This window comes from Mus pahari, unplaced genomic scaffold, assembly GCF_900095145.1.
Source record: "Mus pahari unplaced genomic scaffold, PAHARI_EIJ_v1.1 scaffold_9778_1, whole genome shotgun sequence".
NCBI classification, from domain to species: Eukaryota; Metazoa; Chordata; class Mammalia; order Rodentia; family Muridae; genus Mus; species Mus pahari.
This window is the reverse complement of record NW_018391868.1, coordinates 28693-37628: the sequence shown is the minus strand read 5'-3', so window position 1 is coordinate 37628 and position 8936 is coordinate 28693. Positions and strand designations below refer to the sequence as shown.

Sequence of the window (8936 nt, the reverse complement as noted above, 5' to 3'; positions counted from 1 at the left end):
AAAAAAAAAAAAAAAGAAGCCTTACTCCACTGCATTGGAAATTCTAAAAGAAATGGATAATTTACTCAATAGGTTCCACTTATCAAAATTAATCAAACTAAGATAAGCAACTTAAACAGACCTAATCACCTAGAAAAAGAGAAGTCATTACAAATCTGTCACCAAAAAGACCTCAGGGTCATGAGTTTTGGGGTAGAATCCTACCAGACTTTCAAGGAGGAGATAACAAGGATACTCCTCAAAGTGTTCAACACTATTGAAAGAGAAGAAACATTGACTGATTTATTTTGTGAACCCATGGTTACTCAAATATCCAGTCAATAAAGACTCAGCAACAAAAGAGAATTGCACACCAATTTTCCTTAAAGTGACACAAATACACTTTATAAAGCAAAACAAATAAAAAAAGAAAGAAAACAGAAAACATATCAAAAGATCATTCACCGTGATCAATGAGGTATGCTTCATTAAGTAGATGCAGGGATGGTTCAACATAATGTGCTTAAAATATAAGAAAAAAAAAAAGAAGAGATCATCTCACTAGATGGTGAAATTCTCCGCCAACGTCCAACATCACTTCATGATAAAATTCTTGGAGTGATTAAGGATACACGGGACATACCTAAACATAATGTTACTTTACAGCAAGCTTAGAGAAAACATTAAGTTAAATGGAGACATTCAAATGAATTTCACTAATTCCCAAACAAGATAAGGTGGTCCATTCTCTCCATATCTATTCAAAATACTATCTAAAAGTTTAGCTAGAGCAATAAAACTGAAGGAGATGAAGGTAATATAAATTATAAGGGAGGAAGTAAAATTATCTTTATTTGCAGATGAAGTGATAGTATACATAAGTGAACCAAAACTTCCCAAAGGCAATTCCTAGAGCTGATAAACACTGTCAACAAAGTTGTGGGGTACATGATTAACTAAAAAAGAAAAAGAAAAAAAAGTAGCCTTTGAATGTGCAAATGAGTTTGCACATGCAAACAAAATAAAGAGATATCATAATGTTTGAATTGATTGTTGACACTTGTCACTTTTTTTCCATAATAATCTTGAGGAACTCAATATAAGTGTATAGGCTAAGATCTTACAAAGTTCTTTGGTATTATTAAAGGTCATCAAAGACTTCTGTGATATGTAATAGCTTTAATATATTGATTACATACTAAAGAGTTTACTCTTGTTTAAAGATAGCAAAAAGTGCAAAACCTTAACATACTATGTTTATGGGTTTTCTCTGCATTATGACTTTTTCTCTAAGATTACTGCTATGTGCAAAGTTTAACACATTGCTAATCCATAGGGTTTCTCTCCATGATGTGTTCATTTGTTCGTCGATAACTGTGTTGTGAACAGTTTTTAATCACATTGATTACATTTGTAAGATTTTTCTCCATATGTATTCTGTTATGTATTTGAAGATAACTATGATATCTAAATGTCAGGAACAAGCAAAAGAAACTTGTCCTTAGGACTGCCTTTTTCTTATCACCCTCCATTTAACCTGAGGTAGAAACTAAGTCTAGTCCTAGGGGACCTGTGTACTTAACAATATCTGGTCAGGTTTCATTATTCATGTTTTGTTCCCACCAAAATGATGACTGTTCCTAAGTATGATGACTGTTCTTAAATATAATTTCTGTTACTTGTGATTTATTCCTCAAAACATAGTGCCTGTTCCTAACCACAAAAGAGCAAATGGCTATGATATGCTATTATATCTTGTATCATTTGACATAAAGTAACAACAGAGAAAAATCATGATTGGGGGGAAAATGTAGCTATAACTTGGCACAGGATGTTGTGGTTTTAAGGTTTGGAAACTATATAACTTTCTGACTCAAGGTGGGGCTGGGTTATTGCACCTAAGTTTCTGAGTATATTTTTGGCCCTGATTGATCAGTAGTAACTTGATTATAATAAATTATTATCATTTGCAATGTCCTGTGTTTGAGTTGTGTTGGACCTCAGTCACCCCATACCATAAAGGCTTTATCACATTGCTGGTATTCATAGAATTTCTCTCCAGTATTAATAGTTTCATAATGATGAAAACTATAGAGGTGTACAAAAGTTTCACCATACTAACTGCATTCACTAAGTTTCTTGCCAGTACAAATTATTATATGATGAAGAAGACTACAGAATTGTACAATGGCTTCACTATATTAACTACACTCACAGGGTTTCTGTCTTAGAATTTCCATTGCTAGGAATAGATTTCATGACCAAGGCAACTCTTGTAAAAAGCAAACATTTAATTGGGTCTGGTTTACAGTTTTAGAGGTTTAGTCCATTTTCATCATAGCAGGAAGCAAGGTAGGCATGCAGGTAAACATAAAGCTGAAGAAGAAGCTGAGAGTTCTGCACCTTGATCCACAGGCAGCCAGGAAGAAACTGTCTTCTAGGGAGCCAATAGGAGGGTCTCTTCAGCACTGGGTGGAATTTCAAAGCCCACCCTGACAGTAATGCACTTCCTACAACAAGGCCACACCTTCTGACAATGCTACTCCTGGGGTCAACCATATCACATTCTACTTGCTGGCTCGCATATGATTGTTCAGACATATGGGTGTATGGGGACCACACTTAAACACAGTATAATACAAAATACATGGGATTCAACTTCAAAAGGCCTCATCATCTATAGCAGTCTCACAAATAGATAAAGTCTAAAGTTCATCATCTGAGATCCAATCACCTAACTGTAATCCCCTATATTTTCAAAAACAAATAGCACATTATATACCTCCAAACTCACAGAATTTTTTTTTGTTTTCAAGACAGGGTTTCTCTGTGTAGCCTTGGCTGTCCTGGAACTAACTCTGTAAATCAGGCTGGCCTCAAACTCAGAAATCTGCCTGTCTCTGCATCCCAAGTGCTGGGATTGAAGGCGTGCACTACGACTGCCTGGCTACTTTGCCTTTCCTAAATGGCATTGTAAGGAAATACTGGACCAAAAGAAGGCCAATCTCCAAACTCTGCATATCCATGTCTGATTTCAAAGTGTTCTTCAGTTCTTCAACACCTTTCTGCTTAGTTCACTCCAGCACAATTCTTTCTCTTTGGCTGGACTTATTTCAGGAAAGCAGTTTTCCAGAGCAGGTATGCCATAGCTCTAGCATTTCAAAATCTTGGGATCTCCAAGGTAACTATAATATTACACCTTCATGTTCCACTGGCTGGGATCCACACATGATCTTCTGCACTCCTCAAAAGAAATTGGGTCGCTTCTCCAGCTCTTTTCTCTATAGCACCCTAGGTTCTGGTTGACTTCATTCTACTGCTGTTGCTGTTCTTTCTGCTCATCCCATGGGACTGACACCTTCAATATGCTGGGTTTTCCTGCTGCAACAGGGGTTCACTGCTTTCCTCTCAAATACTCTCTTCATTGTGCCATGTCTTAGCTGCTCTACATGACACCTTCATGCCCTCAAAACTAATACCACCTGGGTGGTTCTCACACATGACCAAGTCCAGATGCATCACAAGGTACAACTTTGGGTATCTCTGGAACATAGCATCTTTGTCCTTCCAGAAAACACCAGAAGGTTCCACCTCAGTGATGCTGGTTTCTTCTTCATCACCCCTAATTTTTTAACTACAGCTAACTAATATCAATTGTCTCAGTAGTCCCTTCTATGCTTGCCTCTAAAGCCAGAGCCACAGGGTCAAAGCTGCTTGTTGGGGCTGGACCATGGCCTTTTCTATTACATTATCACCAGCTTTCTAATTTTCAACAACTTCACTGCCTAAGGTTGGCTGTCCTGGAACTTGCTCAGTAGATTTATCTTGAATTCAGAGATTTGTGTATCCCTGTTTATTGAATGCTGGGATAAAAAGCATGAAAAACCATGCCTGGACCTAAGCTTTTCTTCACCTAAAATTCTGCACCAGGATAACTTGAACCATATATCTATTTGACTCTTATCTTCTGGGATTAACAGCATGTACCACCATGTCTGAACCTAAGAATTTCCATTTAGATGTTAAATTGAAAACTCAGAATAGTAATCACAGCCCATCACTTGTTAATTTGAAAAATATTTATATCTCCTTATGTCCATATGAAAAGAATAACCAGGTAACAATAATTCCTAACATGATACAGTTCTTCCTAAAACTGCAAATCCATAAGTTTAGCTGGATGGAATCTTGCCTTAACATCACCTTTCCCTTAATACCATATAATATCTTTGATCACAAGATTTAGGTTCATTCAACATCGTGGTGAGCCTTTTCTTATTGAATCTTACATTTTGTATTTTTCCATTCTAAGATTATGCTTGATTAAAACAATCATGATGAAAACAATCATCATGAGAGTAAACACAGGACAAGGCTATGCTGGCTTTCCTGAGACTTCTTTTGTCAATGCAACACTCTTCAGACAAGGTCAAAAAGTAACAACATTCTTTTTTTCTTCTTCTTTTTGGTTTTTTGAGACAGGGTTTCTCTGTATAGCCCTGGCTGCCCTGAAGCTCACTTTGTAGACCAGCCTGGCCTCAAACTCAGAAATCCGCCTGCCTCTGCTTCCCGAGTGCTGGGATTAAAGGCATGTGCCATCACGCCCAGCTAGCAACAACATTCTTAAGCAAAACATCATAAAAAAAAAACATATACAGAGTTCAAATCGCTCTCCAATACCTATGTGTTCCATATTCCTTCTAGGATGTTCCATTAAGTGCCACTTAATGCATGTACAAATCCAAAGTCTAAAATTCCACATTGCTCCAAACAAAAACATGGCCAGGCCTATCATAGCAATACTTAGGTCTGCGGTACTAACTTCTGTCTTAGAAAGAATTTCCATTGCTAAGAAGACAAACTGTGACCAAGGCAACTGTTTTAAAGGCAAATATTTAATTGGGCCTGGCTTACAGTTTCAAATATTTAGTTTATTACCATTATAGCAGGAAGCATGGCAGCATGAAGGCAGCCATGATGCTAAAGAAGGAGCTGCGTCTTCATGAGAAGGCAGGCAGGAAGAGACTGTATTCCAGTCAGACAGTAGGTGGGGCTATTTTGTACTGGCCAAAGCTCCAAAGACCACCACCCCAGTAATTCACTTCCTTCAAAAAAGTAGCATCTGTTTCCACAAGACACACCTACTAATAGTGCCACTGCTTAGGGCCAAGCATATTCAGATTAACACAGTTTATATCTTTTATAAATACTTTCATACATTTAAATATGATTAGGACATGCAAAGTCTTTACCACATTGGTTATATTGATAAGGTTTCTCTCTAGTATGTGTTCTTTTATGTATTCAGAGACTACTGTGGCATGTAAAGGATTTTCCAACTTGACTACATTCACAAGATTTCTGTCCATTGTGTTCTTTTATGTCTTTGGAGACTATAGTGATATGCAGTCTTTTCCACATTCATTGCATGTATAAGGTTTCTCTAAAACATGTGTTCCTTTAAGTATTTGGAGAGTACAGTGACATGCAAAGGCTTTAACACATTCATTACAATCACAGGGCTTCTCTCAACTATGTGTTCATTAATGGACTTGGAGATGACTGTGATATTCAAAGTTTTTATCACATCAATTACATTCATAAGGTTTCTCTCTTGCACATTTTCTTTTGTGTATTTGGAGATGACTGTGTCCTCGAAAGGGTTTACCTTATTCATTATATTCATGCAGTTTTTCTACCGTATGTGTTCTTTTATGTATTGGGTGATGACTGTGACACACAAGGGTTAGGGTTAGGGAAAAATAGAAAGAGTTACTTTTTAGAATGTGTTCTTTTAAGTAGTTGCAGATGACAGTAAATTGCCAAGGTTTTTGCCACAGTGTTTACAATAATGAGGGTTCTCCCTGGTATGCTTTATTTTGTGTACATGTGAAGAATTATGACATGCAAAGGCTTTTCTGCATTGATAACATTCATGAGGTTTCTCTCTTGTATGTGATCTTTCATGTCATTGCAGATGACTGTGACTTGAAATGCTTTATAACACTGATTACATTCATAAGGTTTCTCTCCTGTATGTGTCAAAGCTCCAAAGACCACCATTACTTTTAAATATAATAGAGATTACAAAGTTGTGAAGTCTTTATCACATTGATTATATTCATGAGGTTTCTTTCCAGTATGGGATCTTTTATGTTTTAGAGACGAGTGGAACATGCAAAGACTTCATTACCACATTGGTTACATTCATAAGGTTTCTCTCCAAAATGGGTTCTTTTATATTTTTGGAGATAATTACTTTGTGAAAAGGCTTTTACCACATTGATTACATTAAGATTTCTCTCCACTATGTGGTTTTTTTTTTTTATGTCTTTGGAGACTTCTCCCTTGTGAATAGTCTTTCCACATTGATAATTATCCTAAGATTACTCTCCAGTATGTGTTCTTTTATGACATTAGAGATGACTGAGTGTTGCAAAGGCTTTACCACATTGACTACATTCATAAGGTTTCTCTCCAGTATGTGATCTTTTATATCTGAGACTACTGTGACAGGAAAAGGCTTTACCACATTGATTACATTCATAAGGTTTCTCTCCAATATGTGTTCTTTTATGATGTTGGAGATGACTGGGTGTTACAAAAGATTTACCACATTGATTACATTTACAAGGTTTCTCTCCAGTATGTGTTCTTTTATGACATTGGAGATGAGAGGGTCTTGTAAAAGCTTTACCACATTGATTATATTTATAAAGTTTTTCTCCAGTATGGGTTCTTTTATGGTATCTGAGACTACTGTAATAGGAAAAGGCTTTACCACATTGATTATATTCATAAGGTTTCTCTCCAGTATGGGTTTTTTTATGATAATGGAAATGAGCAGGTCTTGCAAAGGCTTTACCACATTGATTACATTCATAGAGTTTCTTCCAACTATGACTTCTTACATGCCTTCAATGATAATTGGCACATGTGAAAGCTTTAACACACTCATTACCTTTATCAATCATTTTATCTATATTAATTAATATTACAGGTTGGTCTAATAATAAAAAAGTATTCAGATCTTAAGCTTTTATCACTTTGCATGTTCATGGTGTTCTCCCTCTCTATGGGTTGTTTTGCCTCTTTGAAAATAGCTGTGATGGGAAGAGCATTAATAACATGGCTCATATATATATATAACATCCTTTTTCTATATGAGATTTCTATATGAAGTATTTCCTGTACCTGAAGAACAATGGAACAACACAAAGCTTTTTATAACTGCATTTATAATTTCCCTGTAGTGTGAATCACAGCACATTAGCACTGTGAAGCAAGACAAACATGAATTTCCACACTTCTAGTAACCACAGGGATTTTCCTCAGTGTGACTTTGGAGATGTTCCCAGTAAAGTCAGAAAACCAATTAATCGCAAACTCCTATCATGTTCAGAAAGTCTAACAAAGTCAGAAAACTACGTTATCTTCTCATTGTTCTGAAAAGAGGTGCATTGCTCCTTTCAATATCCATAGACTGTCATGGTTTTGTCCATTTGACACTTGATATACCCATTAAAAGAAGAACAAATGAAAGTTTTCCACATTGCATTCACAACAGTTGACGTTTTGTTCCTTGTAGACATGATGTATGTGGATTAAGGTTTCTGTACTCAACATTCTTGACTCTCATAAACTGACCTCTCAATAAAGTTAGCAATGAGTCTGCAAGAATATAAGTATCACCAACTTTACCATGGAATATTTGCTTCTTAGAAGGTTATATATATCACTATTCAATGTACAACATTTAAACATTATGAGACTATACAGATTGGTAGTTCCACAGCATAGGTCTAATGGAGCTACAAATCAAATAAAGGGATCTCTTAAGGCATTGTTTCCTTGTCTCCATTCTTAGAGGAATGCCTTGGAAATACAAATCAGATAATGGACACTGAGGTACATGGACTTGTAAGAATGTCATAATCATAGCTACAGTTAATGGACTGATATTTGACACTCTTGCTTTTCTTTAGAACTTCCAGAACTTATTAAAATTTCCTCACAGACATATTTGTATCACCTTGCACATGAAAATTACCTTATATGTCTTCGAGAACTTTGACATGGTTCTTCAATATGATGGTCTTCCCAATTGTAGCCTAAAATACAGCAACAGAAAATGAATGATATGTTATTAGAAATTAGGAATAATTGGAGTTACTGTAAATTTTCACAGCTGTGAACCTGATTTATTCACCTCAAACTTACTTGTTCTCAATTTAAATAACAGAAGATCACCAATAACCAAAAACATTTGTTCTCTTATTTTGAAAAGCAAGAGAAAATTCACAGTCTTACCTATAACAGTAAGGTTCCAGTAGGTCTCCAACATCACATTGTTGTAGAGATTCATCTGGGAAGAATCCAGCAAATTCCACTCTTCTTTAGTGAAGTTCACATGCACATCATCAAAAGTCACTGCATCCTAAAATATCCCAAAAATGTGTATAATAAAAGCAAGATACTAACATCACTGTAAAGTAAATGCATACTTCTTAGACAATATAATCACATAACTTGGGTGCTACCTACACTTATTTCCTGACACAGAAGTTATAGTCTAATCACCATGTCATTTTAGAAGGAAATTGAATTATAATGTTCACCTATGTTGCTTTTGAACTTTTTGCATAGAATATAGCCTTGCAAGGGAAATGCCAATTGAGAGGGAGATGCAAGGGGAAACAGATCAACATTACCAAGCACACATCTGAGAAACTGTGTGAACAATTACTAACTACAAAAATATTGGACAAGGGGCTGGTGAGATGGCTCAGTGGGTAAGAGCACCCAACTGCTCTTCCAAAGGTCCGGAGTTCGAATCCCAGCAACCACATGGTGGCTCATAACCATCCATAACAAGATCTGACTCCCTCTTCTGGAGTGTCTGAAGACAGCTACAGTGTACTTACATATAATAAATAAATCTTTAAAAAAAATATTGG

The 8936-nt window shown here is 36.1% G+C and overlaps 1 pseudogene across 1 annotated transcript in view; it reads right to left on the bottom strand.

Annotated features, from left to right (window-relative positions):
• Positions 1–1371: 1371 nt before the first annotated feature.
• The window catches only part of LOC110314722, a 17134-nt pseudogene continuing 9569 nt past the window's right edge, over positions 1372–8936 (bottom strand). The window contains exons 2-8 of the transcript XR_003843158.1: positions 8290–8416; positions 8030–8090; positions 6370–6894; positions 5811–6310; positions 5190–5727; positions 1615–1619; positions 1372–1416 (exon numbers count right to left, since the gene is read on the bottom strand). The product of XR_003843158.1 is annotated as a zinc finger protein 431-like (transcript). The remainder of the gene's footprint in view (positions 1417–1614; positions 1620–5189; positions 5728–5810; positions 6311–6369; positions 6895–8029; positions 8091–8289; positions 8417–8936) is intronic.